The sequence below is a fragment of the Podarcis gaigeae genome, assembly GCF_964106915.1.
Source record: "Podarcis gaigeae genome assembly, chromosome: 1".
NCBI lineage: Eukaryota > Metazoa > Chordata > Lepidosauria > Squamata > Lacertidae > Podarcis > Podarcis gaigeae.
In genome coordinates, this window is record NC_139678.1 from 14,594,460 (window position 1) to 14,620,188 (window position 25,729).

At 45.4% G+C, this 25,729-nt stretch overlaps 1 protein-coding gene across 1 annotated transcript in view; it reads right to left on the bottom strand.

The window, feature by feature from the left end:
* Nucleotides 1-25,729, bottom strand: part of TRMT61A (tRNA methyltransferase 61A) — a 65,736-nt gene that overhangs the window by 13,962 nt on the left and 26,045 nt on the right. The gene's annotated exons all lie outside the window — the stretch shown is intronic.

Consider the following 25,729-nt stretch of genomic DNA (forward strand, 5'->3'; position numbering starts at 1 on the left):
CTAGATGTCATCCACTTCCTTCCATGGGTTTTTGCTTAGAGCTGAGTCTTCAACCCAAAGTTCAGTTTTTATTAATTCCCCAAGACTGCGGTACCCACAAGCAGGACTTTTTTTTGCAGCTTCTGTCCCATCTTCTAAAATTCAAATCCTCTAGCAGAGCAGATGCTTGTTTGCCCATCTGCAGTGGGGTGTCTGCGCCACAAATCGCTTGAGGGAAGAGGTCAAAAGGTTGACCACAAGAGAGGAACCAGGTCAAATGGGCAGGATGCTTGCTTCTTACGATCTCCAAACTAGAGGGCAATCGGAGGTCACCAGAAGGCAACCACAGAAAGCCTACAACACACACACACACAATCTGCTGCCCACCACAAATTTCACCGTAACTCCTGAGTGAGAGAAACACCCAAATCTTGGCAGGTTACATTTTTATCTGGGAGCCAATGTTTGAAACTTAGATATACAGTGGAACCTTGGGTTGCAAACCTGATCTGTGCGGGAGGCACGTTCGCAACCCACAGTGCCGCGTCTGCGCATGTGCAGATCGCAATACGCAAAGCGTGATTTAGTGCTTCTGTGCATGCATGAGCGCCAAAACCCGTTCCGGTACTTCTGGGTTCGTCGCGGTGCACAACCCGAAATCACGTAACCTGAAGCGTCTGTAACCCGAGGTACCACTGTATAAGCTACCTGCCAAATGGCACCTTAAGCCTAGGTTAATAATAATAATAATAATATTTTATTATTTATACCCCACCCATCTGGCTGAGTTTCCCCAGGCACTCTGGGCGGCTTCCAATCAAGTGTTAAAAACAATACAGCATTAAATATTAAAAACTTCCCTAAACAGGGCTGCCTTCAGATGTCTTTAAAAAAGAAGATAGCTGCTTATTTCCTTCACATCTGAAGGGAGGGTGTTCCACAGGGCGGGTGCCACTACTGAGAAGGCCCTCTGTCTGGTTCCCTGTAACCTCACTTCTCGCAATGAGGGAACTGCCAGAAGAGCCTCGGTGCTGGATCTCAGTGTCCGGGCTGAACGATGGGGGTGGAGATGCTCCTTCAGATATACAGGTTACAGTTGCTACAACCAAATGTCTAGGTGCCTTTTTTCTCCCCAATGAAATTTATTATGATTATTATTATTCATTTCCATACCGCTTTATATTTTAAAGAAAAAATCTCAAACCAGTTTACAACACATTAAAACATCAAACGAAACAGTCTAGAGCCGTGGTTCCCAATGTGGGGCACACGTCCCAAAGGGGGGGGCAATTTGATTTTTGAGGGGCGCAATTCGAGAATGAGTTATTAACAGTGAATTAGGCTTCCTCTATGTGAATAGGAGTTCACTTTTTGAATAATAAGAATTATATGCCATGGGGGGAGCACATTGGGATTTTAGAGATGTTTAGGTGGGGCATGGCCAAAAAAAAAAAAGGTTGGGAACCACTGATCTAGAGTAAAAGAAATTCAAGGGTTCAGAATTTCAGATCCTTCTCTAGGGAACATTCTGCTTTCCTCATATTTACTGTCTGTCTCACCCCTTTTTCCACTTCTCTTTCCTCCACAACCACATTGATGACCACAAAAAGGCCTCAATTTGACTGTAATGACCTGTATGAAAGACTATGATTTGAAAGTAGAGACAATGAATGAACTCTTGTTGCTTATGGAAAATCTTAATAAGAACACAATTTTTAAAATGGTATCACACATCAACTTTACTTAGATTTTATCCTTTTGTGGATTGCACCAAGTTCCTATTCAACTGACCCTTAACAGTGCGACCCTATACACAACTACTCAGACGTCAGCACTATAGAGTTTGATAGGACTTACTCCCAGGTTAAGTGGGTGCAGGATTGCAGCGTAAGGATACGATAACCATCACCCAGGTATTGCATTTCCCCCTTAAATACCTGCAATGAACTGTTTGGAAAGCCTTAATAAATACACAGTACCCACAATTATGATATTGTTAATTAAGTGTCTATTTCCTAGCATGTGCTCAGTCTTGAAATAATGCAAAAACCCCAAATAAATCCTACACAGAGTTCTCAAAACAGAGAGATACAACAAGTGCATTTTTCCTGCTTCCTGGAATCAACGTGAACGATTATGTAGAGTTATTGCTAAAAACCCCAAATTATTTACACAACGTCCTCTGAACATACAAATTAGTAACACATTTTCACATTAAGATCAGCCAAGGTTAAGAACCCACTGCCAAATTATAATCTTCAAGTAAGAATTGTTGCAAGGACCCTAAATTAATTTTATTTAAAAAATTCTACAAGTTCACAAAGTAGTTTCCCTCTCACGAAGAATAGAGGTCGACCAAAAAAATGTCAGCACACTTTCCGTATCTTACGACTGTGAACAATATACTGTTGCAAGAACCCAAAGCCAATTGCACAACCACCACAGATTCTAAGAAACAAGAGGTTCTAAGCAGCAACATGTTGTGTGTGTGTTGCGGGGGAGCCTTAAGACTCCCCAGGTTGAGTGAACAGTCAGCTGGGCAAGTGAGTTAGTGACCAGGTGAACAAATGACCAGGTGGGTTGACCAGCTGGTGAACAGGTGCAGCACAGCTGGCACACAGATGGCTTTTTCCCTCTGGCAGATGGTCTTGTGGCCAGCTCAGATCCTCTCCAGCTGTGGGAGGAGGGTGGAGGCAGCTCTAATAAATAATAATAATAATAATAATAATAATAATAATAATAATAATAATAATGTTTTTATTTATACCCCACCCACCTGGCTGGGTTGCCCCAGCCACTCTGGGCAGCTTCCAACACATATAGAATTAATAATAAAACATAAAACATTAATAGTAACAATCTGATCCACTATAAAAAGTCACAATAACTTTAGAATAAACAACGTATATCAAATAAAGCAATATTCAATAATCTGTTAGAATCCAACACTAAGCAAATAATAATGAAACAATAATTTGCACTTATCAGTTACAATAAAGAATTACTTATCTATAAACAATAAAAATAACAGCAAAAGACAATACATAGAATCATAGAATCATAGAGTTGGAAGAGACCACAAGGGCCATCGAGTCCAACCCCCTGCCAAGCAGGAAACACCATCAGAGCACTCCTGACATATGGTTGTTAAGCCTCTACTAAAGACCTCCAAAGAAGGAGACTCCACCACACTCCTTGGCAGCAAATTCCACTGTCGAACAGCTCTTACTGTCAGGAAGTTCTTCCTAATGTTTAGGTGGAATCTTCTTTCTTGTAGTTTGGATCCATTGCTCCGTGTCCGCTTCTCTGGAGCAGCAGAAAACAATCTTTCTCCCTCCTCTATGTGACATCCTTTTATATATTTGAACATGGCTATCATATCACCCCTTAACCTCCTCTTCTCCAGGCTAAACATGCCCAGCTCCCTTAGCCGTTCCTCATAAGGCATCGTTTCCAGGCCTTTGAACTGGAATACATACATAAAATACCACCAAACATACAAACCCATGTAAAAGGGTCAAATTGAGAAACAAGGACACACAAGGACTCCTCCTTATGTGTGGGTGTTATTATTATCCTTGATTCATCAACTGCCTTCTAAACTAGTCTGAAGGCAATTTAGACATGAAAAACAGTTAAAAACACACACATTTAAAACAAGACTGAAACTCTAACAAGTGTGCAGTCATGGTAAAGACCTATTTAAAAGCCTGCAGAAACAAAAATGTCTTCAGCTGTTTCCAGAAAGTGCAGATATTGGGTGCCTATCTTCCTCGACAGGAATGTTATTCTGCAGGACAGGGGCAGCCACCAAAAAAGCCCTGCTCCGAGGTACTGCTCTGACTTACTATCTGAATAACCCATTCAAAGCGAGGGTTGTCCCTTTGACTATGACAGCAATGGCTTTCCAGAATGGAAATAAAATCTAGGGTGAACTGCACCCTGACCCTGCCTTCCTTGCACCCCAAACTCGCTAGAATCAGCATGAGTTGTACGGACTACCAATGACCTCAATTTTAATTTTTGGAAGAACCACTTGCCCCCACTAATATAGGCAAAGGTTAACTACAAGGCAATCCCAACCCAACATTTTTCAGGCCTCCATTTACATTCCACTGGGAATTGTTGATGAGAAGCACACTCTTTTCTCAACCAGTTACTCAGGGAAAGACACGCACCGGGCCTTTTTGTTCCATTATAATCCGTTCAAAAGGAACACAACACAGTTCTCTTGGGGGAAAGGGAAAGCAAATATGGTTCGACTTCCTTAGCTTCCCATATAAGTCAATGCAATCCTTCTTGATGCTTGTCCCAAAGCAGTCTTTGCAAACCACACTTTGGTCCTGCCACGGCATTGCCTTGGCAGGTTATTTAAGATAGTAAATCTTTCTGGAATCTTCATCCCAGCATCTTCATCCTCCCAGCCTCCAATAGGAGCAAGGAAACTTGCTACATCTTCAAGAGGTAGTAGATGGAGGCTGTTGATGGAGCAACTTTGCTCCCCATCCCATACTCCTTTTCTCTATGGCTTTTTCCTCTTACCCTTAATTTGCCCTCCACTAAACCCATATCCACACCCCCAGCTATAACAATGGTACCTCTGGTTACAAACTTAATTCGTTCTGGAGGTCCGTTCTTAACCTGAAACCATTCTTAATCTGAGGTACCACTTTAGCTAATGGGGCCTCCCGCTGCCGCCACGCCACCGGTGCACAATTTCCGTTCTCATCCTGAAGTAAAGTTCTTAACCTGAGGTACTACTTCTGGGTTGGCGGAGTCTAGAACCTGAAGTGTTGGTAACCCGAGGTGTTTGTAACCTGAGGTACCACTGTAATAGCCAAATTACTTTAAAAAAAAACTGCTGAAAAAAGAGGCTAAAATACAATATAGAAAAGACCAGGCAGATTGAAGCAAATTTATAGGAAATGGTTGAAAGAATAATCTATTTTCGTCTTCAGAATTCCCTTAGCTTGCTTTTTAAAAAATATTGGTGCTATAAGCACAGCTGTCAATGTTTCTCTTTTTTAAAGGGAAATTCCCTTATTTCGAATAGGATTCCTCGCAAGTAAAGGGAAAAGTTGACAGCTATGGCTATGAGTGCTATACCTTGCGAGTAAGTGCCATCACAAAAAGGACTGCGAAAGATTTTTGTTGCACCTTAAAGACAAGCACATTTATTATGGCATAAGCTTGTGCGGACTGAGATTTGCTGCACCATGCCTCGTCCACAAATGTTTATGCCAGAATGAAATGTGTTAGTCTTTAAGATGCCACAAGGCTCTTGTTGTGACAGGCTCACACAGCTACCCCTTCTGGAAACTGTCAGCAAAGGAGCGTTGATGAGTTTGCTAGCTGCAGCCTCTTCCTTTACAAGCTCAGATTTTTCTGCCAAATTATTTTTAGGATGCCCAGTTTGGCCAGGACACTTCTCAGGCAGTTCTGAAATCTGCCACGTTCAGTCTGCGTGGAATAGCTGTTTGCTGCTTTGGACTAAAAAGGGGATATATTTTTTTTTTAAAGGAAAGCGATGATGACGGTTCTCTAGTAAAGTAGAATTAGGCCACACCAACCATATATATTTAAAGCAGGGTTTCCCAAACTTGGGTCTTTGGCTGTTTTTTTGGACTACAATTCCCATCATCCCTGACCACTTGTCCTGCTAGCTAGGGATGGTGAGAGTTGTAGTCCAAAAACAACTGGAAACCCACCCAAGTTTGGGAGACCCTGATTCAAATCATTAGGACACCACTGTAACAGTCATGGCTTCCCCCAAAGAATCCTGGGAACTGTAGTTTGGTACAGGTGCTGAGAGTTGTTAGGAGACCTCTATCTCCCCCACAGAACTACAATTCCCAGAGTTCCCTGGGAAGAAGGCTTGATAGTTAAACCATTCGATATAAGCTCCCTGTTTTTCTTATCTCTATCGACTTTCTCCACCCCATGAATAATTTTATATACCTTTTTCATACTCACCTCCCCCCCCCGAGCTAAAAAGCCCCCAATGCTGGCTTTTCTGTTGCTTTAGCTCTCTGATAATGTTGGCTGCCCTTTCCTGAACCTTCCCCAGCTCCACAACATCCTTTTTGATGCATGGTGACCAAATCTGCAGACAGTATTCCAAGTACGATGGCATCATCGATTGCATAATGGCATTATGATACTGGCAGTTTTACTTTCAACCCCTTTCCTAGCACGGAATTAGCCTTTTTCAAAGCTCTCACATGCTGGGCTGATATCGTCACTGCGCTATCCGCTATGACCCTGGTCAGTCATGACCAGTTTAGACCTCATGAGTGCACATGTGTGCAGTTAGGGTGTTTTGCACATTATTTTGCACTTGCATTCATCCAGTCTGGAGATATCCTTTTGGAGCTCCTTGCAATCCCATCTTGTTTTTTTTCCACCCTGGACAATTTAGTGTCATCTATAAACCTGGCCACCTCACTGCTACCCCCTATCTTCAGGTTATTTATGAACAAGTTAAAAAGTCGTGGAAGTCCTCAGTTGTGGAAACTGTCCATTATTCCTACTCGCTGCTTCCCATTTTTTAAACCAGCTACTGAACCGTAAAAGGAGATCTCCTCTTATCCCATCACTGCTAAGGTTCCTCTGGAGTTTTTGGGCAGGGATTTTATTGAAAGCTTTCTGAGAGTCCAAGTACACAATGTTAACTTGATCACTTATATCCATATGCTCGTTGATGCTCTGAAAAATTAGTGAGACAGGAGTTGCTCTCCAGGAAGCCATGCTGATTCTGTCTCAAAAAGACTTGTTCTTCTATATATAAGATTATTCTATTGTTAATCACGTTTCCCACCAGTTTTCCAGTTAAGCTAAGCGGCCTGTAATTTCCTAGATTCCCGTTTAAAAATTGGTATTGCATTGGTCACTTTCCAGTCCCAACATATGGAGGCTGATCTTAGGGACAAGTTGCATATTTTTGTTTGAAAATCAGCATTTTCACATTTGAGTTTGGAAATACACCATCTGGAGCTGAGAGTTTGTCTGTTTTTAATTTGTCAATAAGTCCTAGAACCTCGCCACATTGGTTCTGTTTCTACGAGACTTGTTCTTTTATGTGCTTAGTAATTCTTTAATAGCACTTTCCACCAGATGTTAAGCTAACTGATTTCTAATTTTCCAGATTTTGCCAGTCTCTATTTGCCCTTTTCCTGGAGGAATGTTGTATCTCTGCAAACAGTGAGCTAGGAATCCCCAGAAGAGATTTCTCAGCAAATTAAGAGTTCCGAGGATTCTTCGATGAAACAATATTCACACGTTTTAGTCCAATTCGCCCACCAATTTTTTCTTGAGATGTGCTTTGGGGCCTACACCGCACTGCCAGCGATATTACATGCAGATCGAGTGGAACAGGGTTGTGTTTATTTAAGGGGGATGGTATGTGTAAACAGAATAATCCCCAGTCCTTAGATGGAGTGCTCTGGAGACTGTTAGCTTTCCATCCAAGAGGCTTCGCATCTCCTGAATGCATCAACGCAAGGCGACAAGAGACGACAAAATCCCCCCAAGGCGAACAGATCAGTCAAACAGAACATTGCGAAGGGTAGACAGAAACCAACATCTTTCAGCCGGTCCTGTTTGAAGAGAGGCTCTGTTCCTAGATAGTATCTGAAGCCGCCTCCAGTCCAGAGCTTTTAAGACGCACCTTTCCTCCCTTTACGGGGGAGAGATTGCATCTCCCGTTCAGTCGCAATGTCACCTCTGCAGCTGGGAATAGAAGGCTTCGGTCTTGGCTCTGAAAAGCCACCCGGCCAAATCAGCTCAAGGAATTAAAAAAGGACGTGGTCTGCCAGAAATCCAGGGATCATGTGGTCTCGCTCATGATGTAATGTCCTCATAAGGCAGGCTTCCTGGCACGAAGTAGGTTTTAATGAGTTGGGGAAGGGGGAGGGGAAAAGAATGGCTGGGGTGGCGCTAATTGTTGTTCGGCTGCTCTGCATTGTCTTCCCATCTCCCCAGCCGGCTGCTGGGTCCTCTAACGAAGGCGCCCTCCTTTGCAGACGCCCCACAAGAAGAAGAAAAAGCCTGTTATGCAATCTATGCAAATGATAACAAGGCAACCTGTCTGATAAAAATAGAGGGTAATGGGGACACCAGAGCGCCCTGTTTATATCCAACGATCACTTAAAAGAGGAAAGTCACAAGTTAAGCAGGAAAAGGAGGTCCAATTTGGGACCACACAACTTGGCAGGTGAGAACATTTTGCAAAGGATCTTCCATGTGAAAGCAAACAAAAAACCGACCTGGATTTATGGAGCCAGTGTGGACTTAGGGTTGCCACCCATCCCTGAATAATACAGGATTGCCCCATATTTCGATGTAAAATGCTATGTCCGGTATTGATAGTTTTGTCCTGTATTTCAGGACTTCTCTCTCTCTCTCTCTCTCTCTCTCTCTCTCTCTCTCTCTGCCAAGTTAGAGACCCACTCCAAATGCATGTGTTTGTGAAAGGGTGTGTGAAAGGTCACGTATTTAAGTAGCAAAGCACAGACAGGTTTACAAGTGTGTGTGTGTGTGTGTGTGTGTGTGAGAGAGAGAGAGAGAGAGAGAGAGAGAGAGAGAGAGAGAGAGAAATTTCAGAGGGGCCATCCTGTAAGATATTGTAATGGATTAACTGGCTGACCTTGGGCCAAACCAGTATATCTCAGGCTAACCTATCCCACAGGGCTGCTGTGAACTGCAGTTCTGGAAAGGGAAACTGCAGTCCTTTGTGAGCGGGTTGTGTGTGTGCTTTCAGTGTGCTTTAAATGTCTGGTGTGTACACAGCCCATGTCTCCAAGGTCCTAGCCTAACCACTTCATTGCATTGTATCTAAAAGCGTTTTTTAAAATGTATTAGGAAAAAAATAATTGTCTTGTAATATATTCACAGTTTAAAATCACCAGTTGCAGCAATCAGACAATGCACTGCACCTTAATGTTCATGCACATGCAAACTCCTGCTTCAAAGTTCTACAGGAGGGGTCTAAAACCTTGTTGTTCTTGTTGTTTAGTCATTTAGTCGTGTCCGACTCTTCGTGACCTCATGGAGCATAGTACATGATTTTTAATATGTCGCCCTCAAAAGACCGAAGAAGCCCAGTGATTTTGACCAGGAGAAGCCACAGGAAGCCAGTAAGGAGGTGGTCCCTGAGAAACAGGTTCCGTTTGTATCACGGGGGGGGGGGGGGACATCACAGGGAGATTCTGAGTTCAGCCCTGCACAGATGCACTCAAAGTAAATCGTCACTGAACAACTAATCCCATGGCTGCTAATCCTGCTACAAATGGTTCTGCAGGAGGGACTCTGAGAATTAAAAGCGGGGGAAACACACCCACACAACTCGCAAAGGCCTTGCTGACGATGGGCAAGTTTACCATGCGCCTTGGAAGGCAAAGGTGCTTCTCTGCTCCCTGTGCCAAGCGTGATGGAGCAGGTGAGAAACCCCCCACCACCTGCCCCCGTGTGCTCCAATACGGCCCATTTGTTTATGTTGGAGCATCCGGAACGCAAGAGGCGAGTGTGTGCGCGCGGGTGCGCCTGTGTCACTCAGCATCACCCTCCATATCGCTGAACATCTGGAGCAGAGGTTCCTTCCCAGCTCAAGCTTGTTTGCATTTCTGCAGTGCCAAGTTCATTTTAAGAAAACAGCACAGAAGGGAAACCCAGAGGGGAGTCTAATTAATAAATCACAGCTCTAACAGACAATACATTCTGGCTTTTGGCCACCAAGCTAAGCATTCAAAAACAACAACCCCCCCCCCCCAAAAAAAAAAAACAGAGGATGTTAACCAGGGTGCTGGGTATTCTCAGCGTTTAGGGAAATGGCTGCAAGGGGAGGGGGGAGCATGGGATCTCCGTGAAATGTCATCTCACAATAAATGCTTTGTGCTCAAGAGAAGGCGCCGAGGGGACATGGGAGCAGCTTACTATTGTTCCTGTCAGGCTTCTCGAGAGTTTCTCCGTAGTGGTTCGCCCTGGGATGTCATGGAAGTGTTATGACTGACTGACAGTTACATCAGCAGAGCTCCAGGGAAATGAAAAAGATGGCCCAATTGTAAACATTTCCAACAAAAGCAAACCAGAGAAGACCCACAGTTGGGTTTTTGAGACATGCGTTCTAAGCCAGGCTGCAGAAGCAATGCATTCTTAAATCCATGGGGGGTGTGAGCGTGTCTCTATGTGTTAACTCTTGGGCGCATCTGCATTACAAGACATCTTATGTCACTTTGCTGTCATGGCTTCCTGCAAAGGATCTTGGGAGCTGCAGTTGGGTAATCAAAAGAGATCTCCAGCAGAACTGTCAGAACTAGTTCCCAGGGTTCCTGGTGTGTGTGTGTGTGTGTGTGTGTGTGTGTGTGTGTGTCAGAATAGAGACCAATGATGATGATAGTGATAATAATAATATACCGTATTTTTCGCTCTATAAGACGCACCAGACCACAAGACGCACCTAGTTTTTGGAGGAGGAAAACAAGAAAAAAAATATTCAGAATCTCTGAAGCCAGAACAGCAAGAGGGATCGCTGCGCAGTGAAGCAGCAATCCCTCTTGCTGTTCTGGCTTCTGGGATAGCTGCACAGCCTGCATTCGCTCCATAAGACGCACACACATTTCCCCTTACTTTTTAGGAGGGAAAAAGTGAGTCTTATAGAGCAAAAAATACGGTATTTCTTATACTCTGCCCATCTGACTGAGTTGCCCCAGCCACTCTGGGCAGCTTCCAACAAAACTAACACAGGATTTATTTATATTTGGTGAATATCGCTGCGCAGTTCATCTGTAGCTGCAGTTTCCACAACACAGCTTCCCAAGGGAATTCCAGCACAGGAACAAACCCCTAACGAGAAAGATATGTTGTGTGAACACTCCCCACTGCAACCAACCCCAAGGTGCCTCCTTCAAGAACTCCCCTGCCCCCGCCCCCCAACTTTCGAAACAGCTACCCCCCACTCAATTTGTTTAATGAGATCTGTGTGTTAGCCCGAGTTGATACAGTAATTATCCCAGATTAGTCTCGCTCACATTGGGAAGCTGCGTGAGCCTTTTGATCCGGGGAGCTGTCTTAAAAAATGAATGCATTCATGTATAATGCATCTGAAACCGCTGGCGTGGAGGTGGAGGGAACAATGAGGGGGCCTGTCGAAACCCTTCCAGCCCACATCCATTCGACGCAGGGGGCGAAAGAGCTCTGCGGAGCCACTTTTGCGGAGAGGTCAATCCTCCCTGTTTCTCGTAGGCTGGGGGAAAGAGCTTAGACGGAAGGCCGGCAGACGCGATAAGTAGATGAGGATTCGGAGTTTGCACAGGTCAAAGCACAGCTCGGGCTGGAGAGATTGGAAACGAGGGGTGCACACAGTACAGGATTTTCCCATCCACTTTCTCAGTGTTGAAGCATGAAGGGTGTGCCTTCAGTCACCTGCTTTACAAGGGAGGCTATGTCAGCAATCCCTCGGGAGACAAAAGGGCCATGGATAATTCATGCATTCCCATAATCTGAATAACTGCCTTCACAAAACACAAAGAATACTGTTTTGCAGCCGGTGCAGAAGCGCTGGGCCTTGCTGTACTATAAACAGTCTCGTGCCAGAACTGCAGCCCACAGCTATGTAAAGCGGGGTTGCCCAAACCTCTGAGTCCCGTGACCCCTTGATGAGCTTATAAAATGGGCATTGACCCGCAAACCAAATCCTCTGAAAATAATGTCAAGATATATCAATAGATAATCAACATTTATTAGTCACAGAACTGTAGGGTTGGGTGGCACCCCAAGGGTCATTTGGTGCAATGCAGGAATCTCAACATGTGGTCCCCCATCCAATTTGAAACCATACCGGGCCCTGTTTGGCTTTGCAAATGTTCTAGCAGTTTTCTATTGCTGACAATCGTATTGCTGACAATTAACGTGAAGATAAATAAATGATGTTATATCGTGGAATCACCTTATTTAATGCAGTGTTTCCTCTCTCGCAAGGGAGCTGCACTCTGTACATGCCCCATGCCCTTTATTTCCGAGGTTCATAGTTCTTTATTATTATTATTTTGCACTATAACTTGCAAATGTCTTTTCAACTCATTTTTGAACCCTAGATCTTCATTCGACACCTGCATATTCTCATCAAAAGGGTCCATATCAATCACCCTGTGCAGGGTCTTTGAACATCCTTGCCACTGCAGACATAGGAATCACAAGACTCAAAGAAGCCAATAATTTAGCCATTTGCAATACTTGCATTTCAGTTTCTGGCCCTCTTTGGCTTCCCGACAAATCCAGACCCATGACTGGCTCATGAGAGCTAGGAGGAACAAAAGAAAAAGGAACACCTGCAATCAAGGTGTATGGGTCCTGTTTCTAGAAGCTGCACCAAGCCGTCAAGCTGGAACAGTGAACCAACACCTAGAACCAGTCTGGGATTGATGTCCTTGCGATGAGACCCCTGCATCAAGAACTCAAGTGCCACAAGATATACCATGTTGCACCAAATCACAGTCCATCTTTCACCCACCATCCTATCTCCAAAAGCAGCTGGCCATCATCTTGGCAAACATACCTTGGCCCTGCTCTGTGGTTTCCAACCAGCATCCAGTGCTACCACGAGAAGGACACCTTCTTCTCCTAAGGGTGGGGCTGCTGCTTCTACCAATGTCACAAGTGAGGGATCATCAGCTTCCAATAGAGTGAAAGGTGTGTAGGGGTTCCAGACAAGGGCAAGACCTACTGCTAAGGACTTCATGTTGAGAAGCGGCAGTATCCTAAGCAGATGCCTAACTGAGTGTTGCCCTTGTGTGGGCAGGTGTAACCTCCCATCCCTAAGTAGACCTCCCAAGAAGGGCCATAAGCTCAGGGACAGAGCTTTTGCTTTCCAGGCAGAAGGCCCCAGCTTCAGTCCCTGGCACCTCCAGCTAGGACCAGGAATGACTCATGTCTGAAGCTCTGGAGAGACACTGCCAGTCAGGTGTAGACCAGGGGTAGCCACCAGACCCAGCCAGCATGGACCATCGTCAGGGATAATGGATGTTCCAAAAACATCTGGAGGACACTGATTTGTTCTGAATTGCCCTAAGGTAACATCCACATTCCAGTGCTTTATTTCTTAATTAAACCTATGATTAGGGACGTGGGTGGCGCTGTGGGTTAAACCACAGAGCCTAGGGCTTGCCGATCAGAAGGTCGGCGGTTCGAATCCCCGCGACGGGGTGAGCTCCAATTGCTCGGTCCCTGCTCCTGCCAACATAGCAGCTTGAAAGCATGTCAAAGTGCAAGTAGATAAATAGGTACCACTCTGGCGGGAAGGTAAATGGCGTTTCTGTGTGCTGCTCTGGTTCACCTGAAGCGGCTTAGTCATGCTGGCCACATGACCTGGAAGCTCCCTCGGCCAATAAAGCGAGATGAGCTCCGCAACCCCAGAGTCAGTCACGACTGGTCCTAATGGTCAGGGGTCCCTTTACCTTTACCTTTAAACCTATGATTCCTTACAGGACATCTTCAGGAGAAAAGGTTAAGGAGTAAACCCTACACAAACCTGGAGTAGAGTCTCTAAGGCAGTTGGATGGCGCCTTGTACACCTCCTTCCAGCAACTCCTGTAAGCCAAGCTGGTGCCAAACGTACAGTTCTGGTTTCCTTAGGACCACACCAGCGAGGCTGAGATAAAGGTCTTGTTGTCTGGGCAGCCCAGGACCTCCATACACACTGCCCAGGCAGGCCTGTGCCCCAAGGAGGTCGCTTTGGTGCTGCTAATTCAGCAGTTCTGACTTCGCCCTTGGAAGAGCACTCCATTGCCTCTCGAGAAAGACAGGTGCTAACAATCTAGCTTTCTTGAACATCAGAAACGGTCCTCACCACCCTTCCTGGGAAATAAAAGTCTTCCTAACAATTTAAGGCACCAAAAAGAAACCGTAGAAGCAACGCCCCGCCATTTAAACTTATGTATTTTTAGAAACGCATTCGCCGTGGTGCTGCGATGCCACGGCTGCGTCACAACAACAGCAGAAAATTGCCATTATCTTGGTGGCAGTAGATGGTAGTGGGAGGCAGTGATGGTTTGAGGGGGTGCGCAGCAACATCAGATAGCAGCATCCCTTTTTTGGCATTTGCTCAATGCTTACTAGTGCACTAAAAACATTGCCTTTGCAAACAGGGGGACAGAACGTCCTTCAAGAGAGCAGGCACGTGGGCAAACGGATGTTTCACTGACAAGGGAAATCAGAGGGTTCAGCTCACCAAAGAAAGATGGGAGCATGCACTGAATTCATTACAAGGGGGGGACGGGGACTGACAAATCACAGCATCACCCATGAAACAAGGTTTGGCTGGAAGGAAAGCATACAAGATTTTGTGCATGTCAGGTCTCAAGCCTGACTAGCACCACATTTGCTCTTCTAATCATCTCAACTTAAATGAAGTAAAATAATAATAATATCACTGCAGATGGTGACAGCAGTCACGAAATTAAAAGACGCCTGCTTCCTGGGAGAAAAGCAATGACAAACCTAGACAGCATCTTAAAAAGCAGAGACATCACCTTGCCAACAAAGGTCCGTATAGTTAAAGCTATGGTTTTCCCAGTAGTGATGTGTGGAAGTGAGAGCTGGACCATAAAGAAGGCTGATCGCCGAAGAATTGATGCTTATGAATTATGGTCTGGAGGAGACTCTGGAGAGTCCCATGAACTGCAAGAAGAACAAACCTATCCATTCTTAAGGAAATCAGCCCTGAGTGCTCACTGGAAGGACAGATTGTGAAGCTGAGGCTCCAATACTTTGGCCACCTCATGAGAAGAGAAGACTCCCTGGAAAAGACCCTGAAGTTGGGAAAGATGGAGGGCACAAGGAGAAGGGGACGACAGAGGACGAGATGGTTGGACAGTGTTCTCGAAGCTACCAGCATGAGTTTGACCAAACTGCGGGAGGCAGTGGAAGACAGGAGTGCCTGGCGTGCTCTGGTCCATGGAGCCACGAAGAGTCATACACGACTAAACGACTAAACAACAACAACTAGTGTTCGTTGGGGGTTTCTTGGGTGGGATGTGGAATATCTATGGAATAGAGCATCTGGTTTGTATGCAGAGGCAGCTAGCTGACCACTGCAAGAACACAATGCTGAACTAAAGGGCCCCCTTGCCGGATCCAGCATGTTCTGATGTTCTTATGTTCAAGCAGATGGTTGCCCCAGGCTCAATCCCTTTCATCTCCAGGTAAGTCTTGGAGAGAACCCTGTCTGAAATACTGGGAAGCTGTTGCAAGTCAGTATAAATCATAGGACCACTCTATTCTGCTTTGGTCAGACCACACCTGGAATAATGTGTCCAATTCTGGGCACCACAGTTTAAGGAGGATGACATGTGCAGAGGAGGGCAACCAAGATGATCAAGGGTCTGGAAAACAAGCCTTATGAGGAATGGTCGAAGGAGCTGGATATGTATAGCCTGGAGAAAAGGAGACTGAGAGGAGATATGATGGCCATCTTCAAATATCTGAAGGGCTGTCACATGGAAGATGGAGCAAGCTTGTTTTCTCCTGCTCTGGAGGATAGGTTACAAGAAAGGAGATTCCGACTAAACATTCAGAAAAACTTTCTGACTGTAAGAGCTGTTCAGCAGTGGAACAGACTCCCACAAGAGGTGGTAGACCCTCCTTCCTTGGAGGTTTTTAAGCAGAGATTGGATGGCCATCTGTCGTGGATGCTGTAGTTGAGATTCCTGCATTGCAGGGGGTTGGACTAGATGACCCTCGGGGTCCCTTCCAACTCTAAGATCCTATGATTGTATGACCAATTGTCTGACTCCATGTAAGGGCAGATTCTTACGGGGGCAGCATCTGGGTGAAGGCAGGGAGGGGTTCCAAAGGAAGTATTATCTACATTACAAACTCATGCATGTTCTATGTCAGTTTAAAAGCCATGTCTGCCCTTTAACCCCCAAAACGGAAAAGGAATCCAGCGAACTGTGGATGAGGGCCCTGATAATTCTTTATTGGAGATCTATAGCCCTCTCCCCCTTACAGAATGACCGCTTCCAACGGGGAGAGGGAAAGATATGAAAATTAGATTTTGTTTAAATCTGCGGCAAAGCTACAGAAGTGCTGTACGCTGGTCTCTCGTTTTTTCTAGAGCTCTCCATCCTTGGCCATTTATTTATTTATTTATTTATCCCCCCTCCCTCCGCTTCCTCATCTGTGCCAAGCTCTTCCTAATTATTCAGGAGTTTAAATGCTGCAGTCAGAATGTTATGCAGATGAAGTTCTGCACAGCTTATTCTAAGCACATCATCCAGCACAGGATTAAGGAGGGGTTTCTCTTGGAAGCCTGATGTTCTGTGCCTCTTTTTTTAAAAAGGTTCCCCAAACATTTTGGGGTGGGGAGGAGGATTATTTAGGAAGAGACAGAGAAAGGGAACTATAAGAAACAGTCATCTGCAGCAGTAGCTGGAGGAAGCCCTAACAGGTGAGAAACAGACATATTGCGGTCACTGCAGCTTGCCTCTAAGACAGACGGAAACATAAGAGTTTCTGGATCAGGCCATGCAGCTTTCTAGATGGTTTCACATCAGCCTTAACAACAACAACAACAACAACAACAACAACAACAACAACAACGGGAGGCACAAGATAAAAGAAACCAAAATGGTGTGGCACAACGGTTCAGTGCATTTGGCTGTTAACCAGAAAGTTGGTGGTTCGAGCCCACCCAGGTACGGCTGCGGGCAGGATTTCTGCATTGCAGGGGGTTGGTCTAGATGGCCCTTGGGGGTCCCTCCCAACTCTACAATTCTATGATCTCCAAGTGGAACACAGGAAGCTGGAGTCAGACCGCTGTCAGTATGGCAGGGGTAGACTTTGGTCTTTCCAACTATAGCGGCGCCCTGTGCGAGGTTAGAATTCAGTGCCCCCAGCCTCTCACCTTGCGTTCTGCCCAATTCACTATGTCATCATTGCAGCATCCTGCAGCCCCCCCCCCCCAGGCTAAGCACCCAGTGCAGCAGAACCAGCCACACTGCCCAAAATTCACCTCTGAGCATGGCCTACATTGATGGGCAACAGCTCCCCAGGTTTCAGACTGCGGTCTCTTCCAGTTCTACCTGGATATGCTGGGGAGTCAACATGCGAGCTTCTGCATGCAAAACAGATGCTCCACTTGCAAAAGGGTTACTGTAGTAAATGTCCAACAATGTGTTTTGGAAAAAGCTCGATTTGTGGGGGGTTTTTTTGGGGGGGGAGTTTTCTTTCCTCGGGACAATCCAAAACATATATTTTATGTTAGAAAGAATTTAGAAGATGTGATAAAAACTTTTAAAACTCCATAACAAACAAACAGTTTGCAAAGACCAACAGGGTATCTTGCAAGGCTTATTGAGATAATGGGAAATACTTTTCAACAACAAAACCCGAAGTACTATTAATGGAATTGTCAGTTCCGGGAAGGGGAACGGGCAAATTCCCACCACCCAGGAACTTCAGATCTGTAAACATCGTTCACTAGACAATCCCACTATTGTCTTCCTGGGGATGAAAGAGGCCCTGCCCTGGGATCACCAACAATCTTCCAATTCAATATCCCATTTAGTTTGTGGGAGTATGAGTGCATTAGAAATCAGGAGCTGTTACTGACTGAGCATTTGAACATGTCCAACAGCGAAGCACATCAGAATTAATGGGGGGAAAGTGTTTGTGCATCTTCATCGACACAGCTGAACTGGAGCGAGCCTCCTCTTTAATTTTTTATTTATTAAATTTCTATACATCCGAGGGCTGTTGACAATATAAAAACACAAGAGAAAATAGCAACAAACAAAAATAATAATCCCCCAGTCTAAAAGGCCAAAGATGGTTTAATTCGCCAAAGGCCTGAGAGGAGAGGAAGGTTTTTGCCGGGTGCCTAAAGATATGCAATGAAGGTGCAAGGCGAGTCTCCCTGGAGAGAGCATTCCACAAACAGGGAGCCACCACAGAAAAGTCTTGTTCTTGTGTTACCACCCTCTGGGCCTCACGTGGAGGAGGCACACAAGGAAAGGCCTCGGATGATGACCACAGGGTCTGGGTTGGTTCATATGGAGAGAGGTGGTCCTTGAGGTATTGCGGCACCTGAGTGCTATACCAGCTGCACTGGCTCCCGGTAGAGTACAGGGTCAGGTTTAAGGTGCTGGTTTTAACCTCTAAAGCCATATACGGCCTAGGACCCTCGTACCTACGGGACTGCCTCTCCTACTATGTCCCACAGAGGACCTTACGGTCTTCAAACAAAAACATTTTGGAGGTCCCGGGCCACAGGGAGGTTAGGCTGGCCTCAACCAGAGCCAGGGCTTTTTCGGCCATGGCCCCGATCTGGTGGAACGCTCTGTCACAAGAGACTAGGGCCTGCGGGACTTGACATCTTTCCGCAGGGCCTGCAAGACAGAGCTGTTCCACCAGGCCTTTGGCCAAGGCACAGTCTGACCCCCTCCTTTGGTAATCCTCACAGAACTCTAGCCCAATGGTTGCCATCAATTTGACTCTGAATTGATTTTAGAATGTATTGATTTTAGAATGCTGTGTTACTTTTACTGTTGTTAGCCGCTCTGAGCCCGGCTTTGGCTGGGGAGGGTGGGATATAAATAAAATATATTATTATTATTATTATTATTATTATTATTATTATTATTATTATTATTATTTTATTATTAAGGGTTTATAGGTCAAAACCTCAAAGCTACAACCATGAGTCTGACCAAACTGCGGGAGGCAGTGGAAGACAGGAGTGCCTGGCGTGCTCTGGTCCATGGGGTCACGAAGAGTCGGACACGACTAAACGACTAAACAACAACAACAGGTCAAAACCAGCCCAGAAACTAATTGGCAGCCAGTGCAATCAGGCCAGGGTTGGTGTCTACCGTCTTGCCCCAGTGAGCAACCTGGCCACTGAATTCTGCACCGGCTGAAGTTTCTGAACCATCTCCAGGCGACAGCAGTGGATCCAGGGATGCTCCCGAAATGCATACCTGCTCCTTCTGAGGGAGTCTGAATACTACTACTACTACTATTAATAATAATAATAATAATGCAGGAATTTCTAACGCATTCAAGGTCAGAGGCATCGGGCACAGCAACTATCACATTGAAAATCGTTTTGTCAGCAGATGCTGCAAAGTCAAGGGTTGGGTGGGGAGAGGCGAGAGGCAGCGCAGGTTTAGAAGATGAAGGGAGCTCTGCAGTGCAGCAGCTTTCGAAAGCGAGAACCGCTGCTGTCAGGAAGCCCACAGTGACAGTAGCAGGAAGCCCTGGCCAAAAGGTACACAGCCACAAGGCTGGTCCCAGCATGCTACAGCTCACCAACGAATAAGGACCTTCGAAAGCCACAAACCCAAAGCATCTATCTTTGGGGGGGAAAGAAAAAGGAAATCTCCCAGGTCATTAAAGAGGCAGGTCAATGCAATCTGGGGAAGGAGCAGCAGCTATGGAGGGATGCTTAACAGACCATTAACCCTCAAGGCTATTAAAATAATGAACTGCAACTATTCAGAGATCAGGGAGTGAGTCGCAAGGGCAGAAAAGGCTCCCTCTCCTCTTGTTAAGGGGATTTATGGGATGTTTAACATTAAAAATTAACACCCACTTTTCAAATAAAATGTTATGTGATCGAGGGGGGGAGGGGGGAGGAGGCAGAAAGGCTAAAAGGAGGATGACAGGCTGCCTGTCATATTAAGAGTTGGTAAGCTAGACTGCACGCTCCTTGCCTGCATGTGATGGTTTAAATAGATGGGAAAGTACCCTAGGCTTGAATTATGGGCAAAGAGGTGGGTGGGTGGGTTGGGGCCATCTATGAAATCCACAACCCCCTACTTCCCAATTTTAGTATGGTAACCCCTTCAAAAAGGGGGGGGCAAGCACAAAAAGTGAAGTGCCCCCCTGTAAAGTTAATACTAAAATGTAAACATATCCTATTTGATTCTTGCTATCAGGGGCCCTATTATACCTGGCAGTGATGTTAAAAGTCACAGTGCCTCATCCAATTTGGCCTCAGGGGCATTGTGAAATACGCACAAAATGCCCACCAACCATACTTTGGCGTTTTTCATGTTAATTTCAAAATAAGAGTTATGCAGATGGCATGCAGATGCGAAATGCAACTTTCATTTTCGCCCGTGATGTATTTTCACTCCAGTCATCACTGCTGAACACATTGCTAGGATGCCCAAGTTCCCAGACACACAGCAGGGAATTACCAGAGAACCAGCAGAAAGCAGCTAGCCTTGGAAATGCTACTGAATTATTCACCCTAAAATAATTAAGTACAGTGCGGTTTGCTCATCTGAGAAATCAGATAAGCTATACGGCCGGTAGAGTGGAACGTCAGGCTAAGGCAAGGGTGCGTGAATTGATTGTTTGCCCACTTGGCAATAGGAAAGGAACAACATGCCCAGCTTCAAATATTACTGAGGCCAACTCAGGATGCTAATATTAAGCCCTGCACGACTTGGGGGCCAGGTGCATCTGGGGACCACATCTCACCTACCAAGACCTTGCATTCATCCCCTGAGGCCCTTCGTTGTGTGGCCCCCATCTGAAGGAGATGTGGAAGGTGGCAACAAGAGAACGGGCCTTTTTAGTAGTGGCTCCCTGACTGCGGAATGCTCTCCCAGAGACTTATGTCAGGCCCCGTTACTGCCAACCTTTAGGTGCCAGATAAAGATGCTTCTGTTCACCCAAGCATTTAGGTCATAACTGGATCATAGGGTATGACTATACCCAAAGCCTGTACTGGTGTCCGTCTTCAAGAGGGTGGGGTAGGGTCTTTCCTTTTTCCGTTATTGCAAGATGAGCACTTTTGGATTTTTATGCTTTTTTAATTACCGTATTTTTTGCCCTATAAGACCCACCAGACCACAAGACGCACCTAGTTTTTGGAGGAGGAAAACAAGGAGAAAAAAAATTCTGAATCTCAGAAGCCAGAACAGCAAGAGGGATCACTGCGCAGTGAAAGCTGTTCTTGTTGTTCTGGCTTCTGGGATAGCTGCGCAGCATGCATTCGCTCCATAAGACACACACACATTTCCCTTTACTTTTTAGGAGGGTAAAAGTGAGTCTTATAGAGCAAAAAATACGGTAATTTTGATGCCAGTTAAAATTTTTGTATTCTGCATGCTTTCATAATTGTAGGTCACTTCAAGACATTTTCGTAGCTGGCAAAAGCTCCCTGGGAAACGATTATGAATTGAAAAGGATGTTTAAAATAATGTTTGTAAAGCAAACCAACCAGATGCTTTTCTTTCGGGAACTAAACTGTATAGAAACTTATTCATGTACTAAGGAGGCAAGAATGCTACTCGCCCCAAAATGGAAAGAAGCAGAAGCCCCAGCAAAGGAAGAATGGATACAAAAACTTGTGGAATACTGTATGCAGAAATGGTGGAGGAATAAGAAATTAAAACAACAAACTTTTTATAAAAGAGTGGAAATGGTTTATTGAATATTTACAGACAAATTGTAAACAGATAAGAACATTGGCAGGATTATTGTAATAACCTGCAGTTTTATTGGCAAATAGAAGGGGAAGAAATGGAGAAGGTGAGAGATTTTACTTTCTTGGGCTCCATGATCATTGCAGATGGTGACAGCATCTCTGGGGTATTTAAAATGCATTTAAAATGCATCTCTGGGTTATTTGTGGGACATAGGAATTTGTTTGTGTTTTGTTTTCAAAATATAGTCCGGCCCCCCACAAGGTCTGAGGGACAGTCGACTGGCCCCCTGCCGAAAAAGTTTGCTGACCCCTGACTAGATTATCCTTGGGGTCCTTCCCAAATCTACAATTCTATGATTAATTTCCAACACTGAGCTAGGTGCTTGAGACAGGCAATACTGAGATAGGTAGGCAAATGGCCTGGCCCAATGCAAGTTAGCTTCCTGCACTCTTGTAAGTGCCTGAAACTCTTCCAATGGAATTTTTGGGTCTTGATGGCGACAGACACAAATCGTGACACCATCATCTTTTCAAGGACAAAGCTGGAGGGGGAAATAGCATCACCCCAAACTGTTGGTGGTTTGAGTTGTTTATACAGTGGAGCACAACAGCCATGATTCTGCAAGTATTTTGTGCATGCATAACTGAAAATGTTGGCATTTGACCTGAACTGGAACCCTAACTGAGCTTTAACAGCAACACCCATGGGACTATGGGAATGTTCTTCTGGCATCTTGTCACGCTGCATTTTTCGCCTAAATTTATTCCAGATATAAGGTCAATGCAATTTACTAGTCTCCAGTTTATGAGCAGAGGCGATGCTGTGCCGTGGGAACAGAAGTGATTGCGAGTTGAGAACGCCCAAAGATGGACTCCGGAAGTGCAGTCCTGTGCGTGTCTATTCAAAAGTAAGCCTTGTTGAGTTCAATGGGGCTTGCTCCTAGGTAAGCAAGGACGGGACTGCAGCTTAGGAGCCGGCTGAGTTTGAAGCAATGCTTTAATCATGTATAACATGGATTGAATCTGAAGCCTTTGGTGGCGGATAGCGAGAGCTGGACCATAAAGAAGGCTGGTCGCCGAAGAATTGATGCTTTTGAATTATGGTGCTGGAGGAGACTCTTGAGAGTCCCATGGACTGCAAGAAGATCAAACCTCTCCATTCTGAAGGAAATCAGCCCTGAGTGCTCACTGGAAGGACAGATCCTGAAGCTGAGACTCCAATACTTTGGCCACCTCATGAGAAAAGAAGACTCCCTGGAAAAGGCCCTGATGTTGGGAAAGATGGAGGGCACAAGGAGAAGGGGACGACAGAGGACGAGATGGTTGGACAGTGTTCTCGAAGCTACCAGCATGAGTTTGACCAAACCGCAGGAGGCAGTGGAAGACAGGAGTGCCTGGTGTGCTCTGATCCATGGGGTCACGAAGAGTTGGACACAACTAAACGACTAAACAACAACAAAGTGCTTAATCCCTGTTTCCAATTTGGCACGGGGCAATCAATTCTCCTCTGGGAAACGAAGCCCCAGTTCACCACTGATGTCCATAACCTGTTGCCTCTGCACTTGATCCAGGTAGCTGAAGTTGGAATCCAACCACACTGAGAAGTCCTGGTTTGGATCCAGACATGCTCTGTCCTTCAGCATACAAAAGGAATCTTCGGCAAACTGCAGGGCAATTTTAGACTTCGTGCTAGGAGGCATCAGAAAAATATGCAGAAACATAAGCAGAATGATTTCTATAGGACCTCCTTCTTACAGCAGGGATGGGAGCTCCAGGTCTCCCTTGAAATGCTTTCGAGCTTACATCTCCCACCCTTCTCGAACTCCGCGTTCAAAATTTGCCAGTAGCTATCAACCACTGGCAACATAGTGAAGATGCCTGGGGGGCCAGGACAGCGTCTGATGTCTCCACCATCGAGAGGTGCATGCCTGGGTATCCTTGGCTCTTGCTCGTTTTCACACACTAACAACACATCCTGTAGAATTCTATCCGTTTTATCTGCCCAATCAGAATGAACTTCAGGAACCAAAAAGTCATACTGAAAAACACGACTTTTGAGCCGTCTGGCCCCGAAACGGCAACTAGACATTTCGTTACAGCGACTCTTACCCTAGTTTAAGGAGCCATTGGGCCCCTAACTGATATACCTGATACAGATAGGTAGCCGTGTTGGTCTGCCATAGTCAAAACAAAAAAAATTCCTTCCAGTAGCACCTTAAAGACCAACTAAGTTAGTTCTTGGTATGAGCTTTCGTGTGCATGCACACTTCTTCAGATACCTGGGTGTCAGAAGTGTGTGCAGGAGTCAGGCCCTGTGACAGATAGGACTTTGCAGGACTGGGCCCTTCCTAAGTTTGTTCTGGAGAGGCAAGGCACAGCCGCACAGGTGAGACCACTTGGTAACTCAATGCACCTGGTGGCAAGAGTCGGGAAGGCATATAAGGTCAGCATTTCCTTTCGGCTCTTTGCCACAGCAACTTGTTTCCTTCCTTGCTGCGTTTGGCTTCTTGCTTCCTGATCCTCAGACCTCAGCTTCTTGACTCCTTTCTCCTTGACCCTCGGACCCTTGACTTCGTGACTCCTTTCTCCTCGACCCTCGGACCCTTGACTTCGTGACTCCCTGCTTCCTGACCCCCGGACCCCTGGCTTCTGGACTCTCGTTCCTGCTCCCACCCTGCCATCTTGCCCCTGGTCCCAACGTCCTCAGATGGGACTTTGATTGCCCATAGACTGGACCATGACACTGGGGCCCTAAGCTTTCTCAAGTCCAAGAAAGCCCCCCTCCATCACTCGATGCTGCTGTCATCAAGGGATAACTGCACACGAGTGACCCAGCCCCCAAGCGTATGAAATGTGTACTGTTCTTGACTCAAAGCCCTAAGAGATGGCTTTCCCAATCTTTCATTCAACCACCCTGGTCATTAGCAGGATTTAAAATAAAAATAAAAATCTATATCACACACACTCATCAACATGTTGCAGAGAATTTGCTTTCATCAAGCTTTGTTACTATGCCTTCCCACTCACTCGCAGCTCAGCTAGAAGTTCAAGAGCTTCTTATATTATTCACATGCCAATTACTGTGCAATCAAAGTGGGGGGGGGGGAGAACAGTGGGAGAAAAGTTGTTTTTCTCCTTTCAGATCTCTGCCTCTTGCTGCAAAAACCTGAAGCTCTTATTTTTAATTGCTTTTAAGTAAAAAGATCTAAATGGATCTTAGCAACAAGCCGAGCGTTTCAAGACAAGGGCTGCAGAGCTTAAAGGTCAGGATCCAGTCCACACAGCAACATTATTCCTTGCAGAAACACAGACAGAAGTAGGAAGAAATAATAATAATAATAATAATAATAATAATAATAATAATAATAATAATAATTTTGCCATTTTTGCTCCATGCACAGCCCGGCAATAGCATAAAATAAAAGACTGAGCAAGTATATATCACTTTCAAGTGTTCACAGAGCTTTGCATGCATTATATACTTGAAGGAGCGTCTCTACCCTCATTGTTCATCCCAGACGCTGAGGTCCAGTGCCAAGGGCCTTCTGGTGGTTCCCTCATTGTGAGAAGCAAAGCTACAGGAAGCCGCCCAGAGTGGCTGGGTAGGCCCAGCCAGATGGGTGGGGTATAAATAATAAATTATTATTATTATTATTACAGGGAACCAGGCAGAGGGCCTTCTCTGTAGTGGCGCCCGCCCTGTGGAACGCCCTTCCAGCAGATATCAAAGCGATAAACAACTACCTGACATTCAGAAGACATCTGAAGGCAGCCCACAGGGAAGTTTTTAGTGTATGACATATTAGTGTATTTTTGGTCTTATTATCTTTCCCCTGTCTACCCCCCCCATCTGAAATTTGCGCCCAGAGTTCAAAAACTGCTCACGCTAATGAAATTCCCTCTCGCAAAATGCGCCTAGAACAATGGGAGTTTCAAACACTGCCCGTCGCTCTCTCTCTCTCACTTCCACCTACCTCAGTTATTGTGGCAGGAAAAGGAACACATCTGCAATTCCTTGGCAGGAACACAAGGATAAAAATGCTACAACTCACAGGTCACTACTAGGGCTGGGTGATGTATTGATATATCACCCAAAAGCAGTTTGAAGTCCATATTGTGGTATCAGATTCATAATTTTTGACCTGGCAATATATTGAGAATCATAGTGTGTGCGTGCGTGATGCAGAAATCACAATGCAGGAAAAACCGTGAAACCAATGCCTCTACATAGCTCCATCCATATTTCGGGCATTGTGATATATCAGTATATTGCAAAGTTTAGTTAGTGTTGAAAACCAGATACCTTGGTTTACGAAC